Source organism: Humulus lupulus, chromosome 6, assembly GCF_963169125.1.
Source record: "Humulus lupulus chromosome 6, drHumLupu1.1, whole genome shotgun sequence".
NCBI classification, from domain to species: domain Eukaryota; kingdom Viridiplantae; phylum Streptophyta; class Magnoliopsida; order Rosales; family Cannabaceae; genus Humulus; species Humulus lupulus.
In genome coordinates, this window is record NC_084798.1 from 14,000,869 (window position 1) to 14,017,581 (window position 16,713).

At 34.5% G+C, this 16,713-nt stretch overlaps 1 long non-coding RNA gene and 1 pseudogene across 1 annotated transcript; one reads left to right on the top strand and one right to left on the bottom strand.

Moving 5' to 3' along the window:
- Positions 1 to 1,207: 1,207 nt before the first annotated feature.
- Positions 1,208 to 2,601, bottom strand: LOC133784721 (dirigent protein 19-like; annotated as a pseudogene).
- Positions 2,602 to 4,087: 1,486 nt separating this feature from the next.
- On the top strand, positions 4,088 to 9,182 carry LOC133781694 (uncharacterized). The gene is made up of 3 exons (XR_009870231.1): positions 4,088 to 4,423; positions 6,680 to 6,755; positions 8,954 to 9,182. It is a non-coding gene; the product is annotated as an uncharacterized LOC133781694 (long non-coding RNA).
- Positions 9,183 to 16,713: the final 7,531 nt, after the last annotated feature.

Genomic DNA, 16,713 nt, shown 5'->3' on the forward strand with positions numbered 1-16,713 from the left:
TATGCACATGTATATGCATATAAATAAATGGTATACTTATAAACAAACGAAAAATTAAAAGGAGAAACAAGAACACAATAAACACAGAAACAAATAAAAAAAATATGTAAACACAAATAAAAAATGAAAATAAATATAAAATAAGAAAACAAAAATAAATGAAAAAGAAAAAATAAAATAAACCAAAATGGAAACAGAAAAAATAAAAAACAAACATAAATATATATATAAATTTATATACCTTTGGTGGTCTGGTCATGGTATGTGGTCTGGTGTCCAACTGAGAGAAAGAGATAGTAGAAAGGAATGATAGATTTAGAGAAATTGAGAGGGAAAATACGTGGGCAAAACAAACAAATAATGGAAAAAAAAATAGCTTACCTTAAGGAGCTGATCCGTGGGGGTGGTGCTTTTGAAGAAGGGAAGAAGAGTTGAAGAAGGGAAGAAGAGAAAATTGATGAATTGAAAAATATGGGGAAGAAGGGCTCGGCGGCTGGGGTATATCGTTATGACTTTTGCTGGCGCGTTTCGTTGCGCCGGCAAAAGTCTATTAGAAAACCCTAATCCAAAACGGCACCGTTTAAATAAGTATACATTTTGCCGGCGCATTTTGAGACTTTTGCCGGCGCAACTAAACGCGCCGGCAAAAGTCTGGCCACCTACCTTCTTAAAAACGTGCATCAAGTTTAATATACACGTTGACTTTTGCTGGCGTGTTAGGTGAAATGCGCCGGCAAAAGTCTCAGCTATTTAATGTGCCAACTTTCATAAACTTTTGCCGACGCAATTTCGAATTGCGCTGGCAAAAGTAACCTTTATCGGCACAATCTCGAATTGCGCCGACAAAAGTGACATTTCCCGGCGTAAATGAACACCGGCAAAAGACCTTGTTTTTGCCGGCACGTTTCACTAATTGTACTGGTAAAGGCTTTTTTTGCCGACACAAAAACCTTCTTTCTTGTAGTGTTGGTAGCATAACATCATCTTGAACCGTAGGTCACCACCACGCTAGTGAACTACTCATAGTTTTAACCCCACACATAGAGACTTTTTCAAGGAGGAACTTTTCTTTTCTTTTTCTTTTTTAATTTTGCATTAATAAGAGAAAGTAAATAAATCTTAATTAAATATGAGAACATGCCAATATCCAATTATTGCGTATTGACTGAATTATTTGTTAGAAAGTAGCTAGATAAACGTGTCAACTACTGTTTGTCTCTATCTGACACTTTATTTTCAAACACAGTGATCAACACAAGTTTAGTTGTATTACAACCAAGATTTATAACGCATATATACTTTAGATCCGAAAAAAACATGTCCATTCTACCAAAGTATAATTCCCAGGAAATCATATTATGATAAATAATGATTTCAAAGTATGAAAAAGCAGGAGTTCAACATCAAAAATCATGAGAGAACTAATGGTATCAGTAATGGAGCACATAAACATTATATTCAACTACAGCATCTCCAGTAGAAGGGTCAAACGTGTGTGTAGTAGCATGAGCATAGCCACGTGCGAACCTGAAAAGACCACTGCCCCCAATCACAGGCATCTCTCTAACCTTATCGAACATCTGGTTTCGGCCAAGGATGGTGAGAGTGCTCCCATTGTACTTCCCTTGAACTATATGAAAGTTCATAGCCATAAGTAGGGCAAACTCTTCTTGTGAAGCTAAACCATTAAACCCTTGAGATTTTCCTAGCAACTTCGAGCTTAATTCTGGCCCTTCTGTCAATGGATTGTCGTTCATGATAACGATGCCGAACCCGTTTTTCGATGTGTTGGCCGGAGGTTGGATTATCTTCACGGCGGTGGGTTTTTGCCGCTGAATATGTCGTGCCAGTAGAACCGGAAGTGGCTGAACTTCTCCTTTTTTAGCCCTAGAAGCTTCCTGTCCACCCATAATGATTTGCGTGGAAGTCAGTGCACCCGAAAGAGCATCGAGACAGTGTTAATCACACTAATGTGTGACTCGGTGCATCCGAGCGAGTCCAGCTCGGCACTCGTGACCCGAACCCTTGTCTCGGTGAATCGAAACGAGTCCAAATCTTGTGTAATAACCCTAACGAGTGCCTCGGTCACCCGTAACGATTTGCATGGAATTCGGTGCACCCGAAAGAGCACCGAGACGGTGTTAATCACACTAATGCGTGACTCGGTGAATCCAAACGAGTCTAGCGCTAGACTTCTAACCCGAACGCGTGTCTCGGTGAATTGAAACGAGTCCAAATCTTGTGTAATCACCCTAACAAGTGCCTCGGTCACCCATAATGATTTGCATGGAAGTCGGTGCACCCGAAAGAGCATCGAGACAGTGTTAATCACACTAATGCGTGGCGCAGTGCATCCGACCGAGTCCAGCTCGGCACTCCTGACCCGAACCCGTGTCTTGATGAATTGAAATGAGTCCAGATCTTGTGTAATCACCCTAACGAGTTCCTCGGTCACCCGTAATGATTTGCATGGAAGTCTGTGCGTTCGAAAGAGCACTGAGACGGTGTTATCACACTAATGCGTGACTCCATGCATCCGAGCGAGTCCAACGCGGAACTCCTGACCCGAACTCGTGTCTCAGTGAATCGAGACGAGTCCATATCTTGTGTAATCACCCTAACGAGTGCCTTGGTCGCACTGTAATGATTTGCATGGAAGTCGGTGCACCCGAAAGAGCGCCAAAAGGGTGTTAATCACACTAATGCATGACTCTGTGCATCTGAACGAGTCCAGTGACGGACTTCTGACTCGAACCCGTGTCTCCGTGAATCGAAACGAATCTAGATATTGTGTAATCACCCTAACAAGTGCCTCGGTCACCCGTAATGATTTGCATGGAAGTCTGTGTACCCGAAAGAGGGCCGAGACGATGTTAATCACACTAATGCGTGACTCGGTGCTTCCGAACGAGTCTAGCTCTGTACTCCTGACCTGAACGCGTGTCTCAGTGAATCGAAACGAGTCCAGATCTTGTGTAACCACCCTAACGAGTGCCTCGGTCTCCTATAATGATTTGCGTGGAAGTCAGTGCACCCGAAAGAGCGTCGAAAGGGTGTTAATCACATAAATGCCTCGGTCGTCTGTAATGATTTGCATGGTAGTAGATGCCTCCGAAAGAGCGTTGAAAGGGTGTTAATCACACTAATGTGTGACTCGGTGCATCCGAACGAGTCTAGCTTGGTACTCCTGACCCGAACCCATGTCTCGGTGAATCGAAACGAGTCCAAATCTTGTGTAATCACCCTAACAAGTGTCTCGGTCACCCGTAATGATTTGCATGGAAGTCGGTGCACCCGAAAGAGCACCGAGATGGTGTTAATCACACTAATGCGTGACTCGGTGCATCTAAGCGAGTCTAACGCCGGACTTCTGACCCGAACTCGTGTCTTGGTGAATCGAAACAAGTCCAAATCTTGTGTAATCACCCTAACAAGTGCCTCGATCACACGTAATGATTTGTATGGAAGTCGATGCACCCGAAAAAGCGTTGAAAGGGTGTTAATCACACTAATGCATGGCTCGGCGCATCCGAACGAGTCCAACGTCGGACTTCTGACCCGAACTCATGTCTCAGTGAATCGAAACGAGTCCAGATCTTATGTAATCACCCTAACGAGTGCCTCGGTCGCCTGTAATGATTTGTCAAATTTAAGCACTTTGTGTTTCATAAAATATATTGCATACAATCACTACTACAAAATACCCTTTACGGGACACTTTTTTAGGACACGCACCTAAATGCAAGTCCTTAAAAATGTTTATGGAGTTTTTAAGGACACTCATTGAGAGTCCTAAAAAAACACAATTTAGGACTCGCAATGAGTGTCCCAAAAAAATATGCGAGTCCTAAAAAAATCTGGGATAAAAAATGAGTGTTTTTTTACTTAATAATTTTAAGGATTTGTTTTGGGAGTCCTTAATACTCAAAGCGAGTCCTAAAAAAATCTTGGCTAAAAAATAAGTGATTTTATATTTATTTACTTAATAATTTTAAAGACTTGATTTGGGAGTCCTAAAAAAAGTATTAAGGACTCCTAAAGTATGTCCTTAAAATTGTTTAATAAAAAGGACACATAAAACTTACTTTTTTCGAAAATTTGGGGGTTCAAAATTTTTCAGCACACAAAATAAAAATCTCACATTTGGGGATTAAATTAGGTTTGGCCTATATAGGTTTCGGCAGGCTTGTTGGAGGGTGGCTGCTGGTGGTGAACGGAGACGGAGGAGGCGAGGCGAGTAGCAAGCGTCGGCCCTTGGGACTGGTTCTCCGGCATCGTGGGTTCTCGGCTCCAGCATATCCGGTTGCGGTGGCGGCGCTGGTTCTGGGCTGGGTTTGAAATCGACAGGCGGCGGCGGCGGCGGCGGCAAGTGTTCTTGGTGCTAGGCGATCTCAGCCACCACGACATGTGTTCTCGGTTCCAGGTGTTCTTCTCTTCTATTTCTGATATGAAAATTTGCATCTATTTTATATATAAACAACACAGCTTCCTCTCACATGGCAGTTTTGCCTCATTTCTGGTATAAATATATATATATGTATATGTGTGTCTGTATCTATATACATGGAGGACTTAAGGTGGAGGCCGAAGGTCCCTTGTTTCAAAGTTTTGGTTCGAATGCTCTCCTGGCATGAATATCATAAAGCACTCATTCATATATTATGTTTTAAGTTTGTCTTAGATCGCAACACTAGCTTCTCCACCTATTTTTTTATCTGAATTTTTTGTTGAGTTCTTCAGATTTGTTCTATTTTGAGCATTTTAAAACACCCCTTTGACCGACAAGAGCTGTTTATTCAGAATAGTGTTGAAGAAGTAAGCTTTCAACTCTGTTTCTTTTTCCCACTCATTTGTATTATGAGTTTTGTCTTTATATATTTATATAAGGAACACAAATTATATATTAAATTAAGATACTTTTGGGTTTTGTTCATATTACAAAAGTGAGTGGGAAAAAGAAACAGTTATGAGAGAGTGTTTTCTTGAGAGAGAAAGCAAAAGTTTTGTAAGAGAAGAATATTGTTCTTCTTGAGTGTTCTTGCTATATGTATATATATATATATATATATCTCTTTTACTTCTAGTTAGTCTGTCACTTAATAAGGTGTTCTTCTAGTTTATAGCCATGGTGTATGTTGGATCAAATTTCTTCTGGTTTGGACTTCAATTATGATATATAATGAGTGTTCTTGCAGGAGAGTATATATATATATATATATATATTATATATTTATATCTTTTCTTTTCTTTTTTCTAGTCTGTTACTTAATAAAGAGAAACCAATGGTTGATTAATATAATGGGTTTGACTTTGATTTGATTTTAATAATACTTATCTTTTTTATATGCCTTCATTTTCTTGACTACTTTATTAATATTTACTTTACTTCAATTTCCTGCAGCTTCCAACACTCATATAAATATGTATTGATTGAATTGAGTGATATATTAGAGTAACAATAAGTTTCAAGGGTGTTGACAGGAGAGACTCTTGACATCTATAGTTTATTGTTATTTATAAGAAATTGCTAGTTGAAAATTAAATGGCAACTCATTCTTACATTATATTTGGCTGGGAGGAGAGCAAAACTTGATTAAGTAAAATTATAATACAATGATAGGGACACACATTTTTTTCTTACTCTCATTGAATTATAATTTTTTTTTTGGTTAACCATGAGACTTGTTCTTGAATAATAAGAATATTGTTGGTTTAATTAGTGTTTTGAGTCATCCAATATGTCTAATTTTATCTGAAGTAGTGGCTATTACATATTGAGTTTTACAATTAGTTAAGAATATTGGTTATGCAAAATAGTGAATAAATTGACTTTGAAGTCTAAAGATGTGTTCTTTGCTTCTGTTTTAAATATTTATTGTTTAAATTGTTCTTAATATATCCTCAATTAATTACTATAAGAATTTCTTTAGATGACCAAAAAACTCTATTTTTTTCCAAAATAGTGGAGAGAGAGAGAGAATCAAAACGAAGATTGAGTATTATATACAATCTGTTTATTGTTTAAATATATTTCTTTGTATATATATTTATTTAATAGGGTTTTTCCTTGCAAATAGCATTATTATATACGGTATATGATCTTTAAAATGGATTGTTATTTGTTTTGCCTTGCAAATAGCATTATTATATACAGTATATGATCTTTAAAATGGATTGTTATTTGTTTTGCCTCATGCTCTTGACATTGACACTCGATGGGACATTTTAAAATAGAGGATTGGGGAGTTTTCTTCTTGTTGTTTTCTGGCTTTTTCTAAATTTTGTTTGACCAAAAGTTTTGATATCTTTCGTTTTTATTTAGGTTTCTTATTTATTTGTATGTGATGATTTATTTGCAATAAGTTGTTTGATTTAGTTCTAAAAGTTAGCTTTCTTAGCATTAATTTAATTATGAGTATATATATGCACTCTTGTATCTATTGGGTTCTCTTTTTATGATGCAAATCAGGTATTTGTGATATTGGATTTTGAAGTGTGATGTGTGAAATTTATGCAAGTTTCCCTTACTGCAGTAGCTAGTGACGACTTGGGGAAGATTAGAAAAGTGTGAACTGGATAATTATGGGTAGAGTTATAGTCAACAAAAAAATGAAAGTCATATTTTTATGGTCTCTGTAACTCAACTAAGTTGAATTTTATTTATTGTATTTTTTGATAGGCTTTTGGGCCATAGCAATATCTAATGGAGCAAAAAAGTGGTCTGTATAAAGGAAGTTGAAGAGCTATGGAAGAAGGTATAAGTATAACTTAGTACTCTTTTCATGTTAACCTTTTCATCTCTTTTTTTTTTTTATCTTTAAGAAGTTGTTCATGGAAATGTTTTTCAAATAAATGAGGTGTTGCTTTCTATTAGACAATTTTTTTCCATTAAGGATTTTTGAAACCATTTCAATAAAAATTGACCCCTAGTCTAGTTCATCATCCATGATTTATGAGTTACATGACATTATATCAAAATATTTATTCAAATCTAACGTAGCTCTTGATATCTATTTTTAAACTTAAAGTGGATAATGTCTTATTCTAAGTTTGTCTCTTAACAATAGAACTAGTAATTGATTTGATAATTATGTTTTCCTTTTGATCAAATAAAGGAATGTGTATGTGTTTATTCTCTAATTGCTTTAGTATTACACTTTAGTGGAGTTTGAATATCTTAGATATTCATCCGTAGTGAAGTAGGTTCTGGGAATTCTTTGTGTTGCGATGATAACGGAAGATTGAGAACTTGCATGTCTTAGTGAAGTGGGTTCTGAGAATTTTGTGTGCTGCGGTGATATATGGATGAAAACCTGTGTGTTGTTTGATTTGTTTGACATGTTGGTGTTGATTGTGACAGATGGTTAGGCTAGTAAATTAAGGGATATGCTGTCCGATTTTCTATAGATTTTTTTGTACTTAGTTTTATGTGGAAATATGAAAAAGATGACTGCCACAATAATAAATTTGTGATCCGGATATTTAACATTTAACGGTCTAATTAATAATTAAGTTGATTATGGAATTTTAAATACATACTTAGATCTGAGATAAATTTTTAATTACTAGAATAGGCTAAAAAAATTATGTTTAGTTGAAACTCACTATACATCCAAGATAGGATTCAAATTAGTGATGTTTCTTTCTTAATTAATCAAGTAATTAAGTAGTACTAATGTCTTGTCACTTAAGCTCCTTCCCACTTGAACCATAACATCATAATAAATAATAAGCCGGCATTAAAGTTTTAATGAAATTAGAGATTAAGAGGTGGATTATGATTAAAAGGGTCTCTTAAAAGATGCTTAATTAGATGCTTAATTTAGTCAAAACTATTTGATTTGAATGCAATTTGCGTAGCTTAATTATGCATTTTCACTTTGATTTGATTGTTAAAAGCCAAATGATGATGATGATGTGTGCATTGTTTTTTTTTTTTTTTTTAGTTGTTATTTTATTTTATTTTTATTGTCGGCTAGGTGTATTATTGACATCCATAAAGTTGGATCAATAGAAAGTAAAAAATTTATTATCATATTGCAAAATAGAGAAAGATAGATGGGATTTGTGGCTTTGACATGAGTCAAATATATGAGAAAAAAATAAATACATTATAATACAACTCTATCATTTCTTAATACTAATACTAATAATAATAATAATAATAATAAAATCAATGCTATCACGAAGTTTTGGCAAATTAACAAATTATTTTTCAATTCTTTTTTTAGAAGATATACATGCTAATTAATAATAATTGATGGAGCTAAAAAAAATTTCTTAAGGGACTAATTGCATTTAAAAAAATGAGACTTTTTTTTAACAATTTTTCATAAAATTTTATGTTAATATCTATTTTGTTTACAAATTTAAAATACAAAGAGAAAATTAGGGGAAGTTGAGCTCCCAAACTTAGTAAGTGCCGAATTATATTACAAAGTTATAACAAAATTAAATAGTAAAATTATTAAAATTTTGTTACAAATTTAGTTTGCTATTGTGCAATGGAGACTAAATGAGGTCTGTCAAAGATTGGAGCATGATCTTGTGATCCAAAGTTTTAATGGTATATTTTGCTATTGTTTTAATGGTATATTTTTTGTATTGTGCCACTAGTTTTTTTAGTGTATTTTGTGATAGATTTTTGGTGTATTTTGTTAACCAAGTTGAATGGATTAATATGGTAGATTTATGGTCTATTTTGTTGCTCATTTTGGTGTAGGTTGCTATTGTTTTGAAATACCTCTATGTAGTGGATGAATAACATTTTATGAAATAGTACTATCTAACAAGATATTGTTTGCTCCTTGACTATATGAATACCTATAATGATAATGATAGTTTAATTCTCGCATTTATTATATATATATTTATAATTGTTGTGTGTGTCTACTTATATATAAGTTTGAATTATAATATATTTATAATTAAATAACTTTTTTATAATGTGCAGGTCTATATTGAGATCTTTTCTTTGGCGCAATACTAGACAACATTAACAGTTGAAGTTTTTAGAATAAAAACTATATTTCACTAACATTGTATACATTTCTTGTTTAATATTTGGTGATGATAAAATTTGATTGTAGTATAAACTATCTTGTAATATGATTTTGTAAGCCGAGTAGACTAAATACTGAAATGATATTTTTGAGTAATTAATAAAAAATTATTTTGTTGTATTTTCTTTTGAAATTTTAGAAATCTAACATATATAATACATTTTGGACACTCAAAGGGATATATTTTTTCTAAATCAAAATGAAAATTGTAGCTGCATTTTTTTTTAAAAAAAATTACTTTTAAGGGCATGCAAAGCGAGTCCTAAAAAATTACTTAAAGCACTACACCAAATTTTTTAGGACTCGCAACATTCTTTTAGGACTTGCAATGCGAGTTCTAAAAACTTAATTAAAGGCACTCAACTAGATTTTTTAGGACTCGTGATGTGAGTCCTAAAAAACCTTAGTTTTTAAGGCTCTCAAATAGAGGACTCGCGCCCCGCGAGTCCTAAAAACTTTTTTAGGACTCGCAATGCTAGTCCTAAAAATCCTTTTTTGTAGTAGTGAATATAAACTAAATTTTTTTTTTTTAAATAACCCAAATTCCTATATGATTTTTAACATTGTATTTTAAATAACTAGAATTTTAAATTTTAAAATAACAAGCTTGCAATAAAAAATCTCATTATTAAGAAAATAATTTAACCAAGTATTTCCAAAAATTATAAAAAGCTAAATAAATTGTTGTTAATCATCTTTCAAGTAAAAAAAATTAATATAAATGTTGAAGGCCATGAGTTCTAGCAACAAAAAAAAATTAAAATATAAATGTGAATCTTGGAGTAACAACTGTGTAACTTTTATTAAATCTCTATGCTAAATTTTGTAAATAATGTGCAATTGGCTATTACATTGTATGCATAGTAACAATTTCAATATACTAATTTTATATGGAAAGACATTTATATCCATATTCAATTAATTTTTTTAATATAAAAAACCCAACTGGTAACCAAAACCGGTTATCATGAGTCGAAATTGTATATTAAAATAAAAAATAGATCTTCACTTTATAAATCAATTGTCAGAATAGTATACAGAAGTGTACTTGTGGACAACACCTACATAACATTTTTATATTAAAATAATTGATATATAATATTTGTATAATAAAGTAGAAGAGCGGGAGCTATTCTGCTTATATGTTATGCGATTTAGAATCGTTGGCCTATATATATATATATATATATATATAGACAATGATCGCTGACATTTGTTTGGTTATGATATAGGTCGATGCATTTGATTTTTTTTTGTCATAAATCAAAACTCCGACTACTGCAGGCGACCCACCGTTGAAGAAAGCCAAAAGCGCATTATGTACAACACATCCTTTCCTAACATCTTTAACGTATTGTGTTTGTTGTGTTATATTACTACAAATCTGGATTTTTCTGATGTTTTAATTAAGTTAAATGCTTATTTCTTTGGTGGAAGAAGGTATATCATAAAAATCATATAATATTGTTGGTTGTACATTTATTTGAAAAGAGTCTACAAACATAAATATTATCCTTTTATAAAAGGATATGAGGATATTGCCTTTTTCTCACAAAACCCTACCTCAATAAATTGACCCAACACTTTTTCCCACAAAATAAATTAAATATAACAAAAAAAACAAAGGCAATTATTAGTTACGACAATAACTACGGTAACAAATACACATCCATTATACAACCTTTAAATCTAGGCCACCCATCAAATTATTTACGGTTAAAAAATGTTTAAAAATGTTACATATAAAAAATAGAATTTATACTTTTTTGGACAACGTGTTTTGTCTCATTACCTGTTTGAACCCTGTGTTTTGATAAATTATCTTTTAGATCATATGTTTTGTAAAATGGTTAAAATATAACATTAAACCCAATTTTAGTCAATATTTTCTCAACTAAAATCACAAATAATTTACCAAACTAACAATTCAGAACAAAATTAAAATCATTCTGCTTAAAAACTGTGTTGTTATATTCAATTTTTTCTTCTTTAAAATTGAGTTTATGGTTCTATTTTAACAATTTTACAAAACATAGGGTCCAAAATGTAATTTGTCAAAACACAAGGTCCTAACAGGTAATGAGACAAAACACAAGGTCCAAAAAAATATAAACCCTACAAAAAAATATGTTATGTTTCGGCAAAAGTTGCAATTAAAAGTGTTATATATAAGATCAACATGAAAACTAAACTGTAAAAATTGTTAAAGTATGAAGACACAACTCCAAATCACACGCAATGTGTACTAATTACAAAAATTAACAAATGATTTCGTGAAGAAAGGGATTCGAGTATGATGATAATTGTTCATGATACAAAAATTACCAACTTCCCAACAAGTAGCAGTAAGTGAGTTTCAGCTTCTTCTGTGGAGTCTAGTGAGGAGAACGATTATGACACAAGTCTTGGACTGTCAGTCTCGTTATCACAGAAGATATATATCATATATATGGATCCATGTGCCTAGATTGAAGAAAGTAGAAGATTATATATATCTAGCAACTCTCAGCAGTACTAACAGTAATTGAGAGATTAAGAAAATATGATTGACACTTTTAACGATAGAATATTTCCGATCAAGATTGCTAGGATTCCTATTGTGATTTAAGATTTCTTGTGTTATTTAGTTTCAAATCTTATTCTGTTGTGATTTTTTATATTGATTTAACATTTTCTTTTGTGATTTTGTTTTTTAAAATTTTAATTTAAGATCGATGTTATATTGGTTATATCTATGATTGATATTGCGAAACATGAGCAGAGGAATGAAAAACTTTTCTATTGATTTTGAATGAATGAAAACCAATTTAATACAAGCCTATATATAAGCAATGCTCTAAATGGGTTTAACAGAATTGGTTATAAGATATAACCATCTGAGCTACAGGACAAAATAACGGTAATTACAAATAACAGAAAAATAGAAAAAGAAATAATAAATAATATATCTATTTCCTAATACCCCCTCCTCAAGATGGAGCGTATATGTCATAGACGGACATCTTGGATATATGTGAAGATAATATAGGGAATGAGAGAGGTTTTGTGAAAGCATCAGCTAATTGTAGAGAACTAGAAATTGGTATAAGGCGAATGGTGGAGGTTTTGATTTTATCTCTGATGAAGTGACAATCTAACTCTATGTGTTTGGTTCGTTCGTGAAATGTGGGATTATTGGCTATGTGTATGGCCGATTGGTTATCACAGTAAATAAATGAGGGATTGGTTTGTGGAATATGGAAATCATGAAGGAGGTATCTTAGCCAAGTGATTTCACTTGTAGTAGCTGCTAATGCGCGGTATTCAGCCTCTGCAAAACTTTTGGAGATGGTGGGCTGTTTCTTTGTACGCCAAGAGATGAGACAGTCGCCCAAAAAGACACAGAATCCCGTTGTTGATCGCCTTGTGATTGGGCAAGAAGCCCAATCTGAGTCAGAAAAACCACGAAGTTGCAGAGTCGAAGAGGATGTATACAGGAGTCCTTGGCCAGGACTACCTTTTAAGTATCTGAGAAGGTGATGTATGGCTTGAAGGTGAGTTGTGCGAGGTGTTGACATGAACTGGCTGAGACAGTTGACTGCGAATGTAATATCAGGCCGAGATAAAGTGAGGTACAGCAGGCGTCCTATTAGTTGTCGATAGTGAGAAGGATTGTCTAGAGCTTCGCCATGTTCATTATCAAGCTTTAGTTTTGGATCCATTGGAGTCTTACTCGGTTTGCTACCCGTATACCCGTGTCTTCAAGAAGTTGAAGTGTATATTTACGTTGGGACAGGAATAAAGTCTCTTTGGTCCGAGCAATCTCGAATCCAAGAAAGTATTTGAGATTGCCAAGAGTTTTGAGCTTGAACTTTTTGTGCAGGGAGTCTTGTAGCTTGTGCAAAACAGAAATGTTGGGCCCTGTAATGATTATGTCGTCCACGTATACGAGCAAAGAAATGAAGGAGTCATTGATGCCTCTTGTGAAAAGTGTGTAGTCGGCTTGGGATTGCTGGAAGCCTTCTTGAACGAGTGCATCTGTTAGCTTTATGTACCATTGCCTGGACGATTGTTTGAGTCCATAGATAGACTTGTGCAACTTACATACCAGATTTGCACCTACATTAGAAGAATTAGGTACAGTTAGTCCCTTAGGTAAACTCATATAAACCTCTTCATTGAGGTCTCCATTTAGAAAAGCGTTGTTAATATCTAATTGTAAGAGATGCCAGTTCTGAATTGTAGATATAGCTAGCAGTAATTTAAAGGTAACCATCTTTGCAACTGGGGAGAAGGTATCAAAAAAATCAAGCCCTTCTTGTTGCGTGTATCCTTGAGCAACAAGTCGGGCTTTATACCGCTCTACACTCCCATCACTATTGTACTTCACTTTGTATACCCAACGGCAGCCTATGGCTCTTTTGTTGGTAGGTAATTCTGTGAGAGTCCAAGTTTTGTTGGTAATGAGTGCATTTAGTTCCAGTTGCATTGCTTTCACCCAGTGGTCTTGTTGCACGGCTTCAAAATAGTTTTGTCGTTCCTTTTGAGATGATACTGCAAAAATGAAATTCTTGTAAGAATCAGAGAAGTTAGCATAAGAGATGAATTTAGATAAATGATGAGGTGTGGAGGAGTTGTCTTGAATGAGTGAGTAGCATTCAAAATCTCTTAGATATGATGGTGCTTTAGTAACTCTGTTAGATCGTCTAGGAGCAATAGGAAGTTGTTCCTGAGATGATTCATCTGAAGGAATAGGAGATGCCTGAATGCTGATATCTGATCCTTCTGTTGTATCTAATTCTTGTTCCTGAGAAGAAGGCATAGTAATGCCATGTATGGTGGGGTAATCACATAATGCAGATTCATTTAATGTGACAGGATTAGGCAGAACCAATTGAGAAAAAAGATCTAAATGAGGAGTTTCATTGTTCAGTTTATGAAAAGGAAAAATGTTTTCATGAAACACAACATTACGAGAAATAAAAACTTGTTTTTCATTTATATCATAAAGTTTATATCCTTTAACTCCTTGTGGATATCCAATAAAAACACAAGTTCTAGCCCTTGGTGAGAATTTATTTCTATGATCAGATAAAGTTGATGCAAAAGCTAAACAGCCAAAGGATCTCAAATGATCATATGTAGGTTTCTTGCTGAAAAGTAATTCAAATGGAGTTTTATTTTTCAGCAAGGGTGTGGCAATCATGTTAATTATATATGCAGCAGCTAAAACACAATCAGACCAGAATTTAATTGGTATTTTAGCTTGAAAATATAATGCACGGGCCACATTTAGCAAATGTTGATGTTTCCTTTCAGCTACTGCATTTTGCTCTGGTGTTTCTACACATGTAAATTCATGCAATATGCCATGTTTAGAGAAGAGTTCCTTGAATGCTAATTCAGGTGCATTGTCTGACCTAAAAGTCTTAAAAATGCAATGAAATTGTGTCTGAACATATGATAGAAAATTAGGAATGATAGTTAAAGCATCAGATTTATATTGCATCAAATATATCCGTGTGAATCTAGAATAATCATCAACTAAAGTTAGAAAATATCTGTGATTAGTGTGTGAGGTAACATGATATGGACCCCAAACATCACAATGAACTAAATCAAAAATTTTATTTACAAATCTGTTATTATTATTGAAAGGAAGTTTCTTTTGTTTAGCTTTTGGACAAACATAGCAAGGCTCAAATTTATTCAAAACAGAAGTATTACAATGAAGAACATCCTTGAGTAAGTCTAATCGTTTATTTGATAAATGACCAAGGCGAGAATGCCAGGTCTCAACAGAAACAGACAGAATTGGAGAGGATTTTGGTGTAGCATCAAGAATGTATAAATCGTTGATAATGCTACCCTTTCCAATCATCCTCTTGCTGACATTGTCCTGTATGGAAAAAGATTCAGATGTAAAATGCATAGTAACAGAGGCATTTTTAGTAAGTGAGCTAACTGAGATGATATTGTATTTGAAATGAGGCACATATAATACATCATCTAGTACGATATCATTATTTAAGCATACCGATCCACTTTGACACACAAAAACACAATCATTATTGGGTAGAATTAGCTTAGTGGTAGGTATCTTGCATAGGTATTGAAACAGATTCATATTGGCACAAATATGACGTGTTGCTCCAGAATCTATGATCCACGAATTATTCAAAGGAAGCTTGGAATTATGAGATAAGATGATACCTGAGTTACTTATCGAAGTTGAAGGTTCCGAGTTATTCATACCAGTTTGTTGAGCAACAAGAAGATTCAGAAGTTGCTGATATTGACTAGTTGTCAATTGTGGAAGGAGGGCATGATTGTCTGTAGAGACTATGTTAGGAGTATCACCAGTATGAATCTGATTTGCACTAGCTTCAGTAGGCTTTTGTTGCTTGTTGTACCCAGGTGGATATCTGTGAATCTTGTAACAACGCTCGATGGTGTGTCCAAGAACGTTGCAGTGAGTACAAAACGGCCTATTCCTCTTTTGTGGATGACCTTTGGGAATCTGATTGTCATTCCTAGAGCTGGCGTTCTTTTCACCCTTAAAAGCAAAAGCCATTGCATGATTTGGATCTGTGTTAGCAGACGTATTCCCCTTTTGAATTTCTTCTTGAGTCACAAGATGGAAGACTCGATTTACTTCAGGTAAGGGATCCATGAGAAGAATGCTTCCACGGACTTGTGAGTAGGCATCAGAAAGTCCCATGAGGAAGGACATGATGTACTCCATGTGGTAGTGTTCTTGGAGTTTCTTGACTCCTCCACAAGTGCATCCGTGACAGGTAAAATTTGGCCTGTAATTGGTTAGCTCTTCCCATATAGTCTTAAGTTTTGTAAAATACATGCTAACAGTTTGGTTTTCTTGTTTTAAATTCATGAGATCCTTTCTTAAATTGAAAATGTGAGGTCCATTTCGCTGATGAAAACGAACCTTTAGATCAGACCAAATGGCTGAAGCAGACTCATCATACAGTATACTAGAGGAAATCTCTTTAGAGACAGAATTTAAAATCCAAGAAATCACCATATTATTGTTTCTAATCCAAGCAGTATAAAGATTTTGATCAGAGACAGAGGGTTTAGAGATAGAACCGTCCAAAAAACCGATCTTGTTCTTGACTGAAATGGCCAGTTGCATTGCCCTGCTCCATGACACATAGTTGTCTTGTCCCGTCAGAGGTTGTGAAACTAAGGTATTGCCAGGATTGTCTCCGTGATGCAGAAAGTAAGGATTGGTCGGATCTTCAAGAGGATTCTTAATTGCAGCAAAGGAGAGACTCGGATTGCTTTGAGCTGAAGGTGTTTGGGGATCACCAGGTGGAATCGTACTTTGATCGGACGGAGATTGAACTTGAGGATCTGTCGACATTTCTGAGATCCAAGAACTCGAATGCGATCGAACAGGTTAGAGAAATGAGATGCAGCAGAATGATGAAGAAGAAATCGTGAGAACGGAGTACACAGCTTCGCCGGAGCTAGAACGCGGGTGGCCGGAAAGAATGGATCGAACAGGGAAAGCTTAACCTGGCTCTGATACCATATTGTGAAACATGAGCAGAGGAATGAAAAACTTTTCTATTGATTTTGAATGAATGAAAACCAGTTTAATACAAGCCTATATATAAGCAATGCTCTAAACGGGTTTAACAGAATTGGT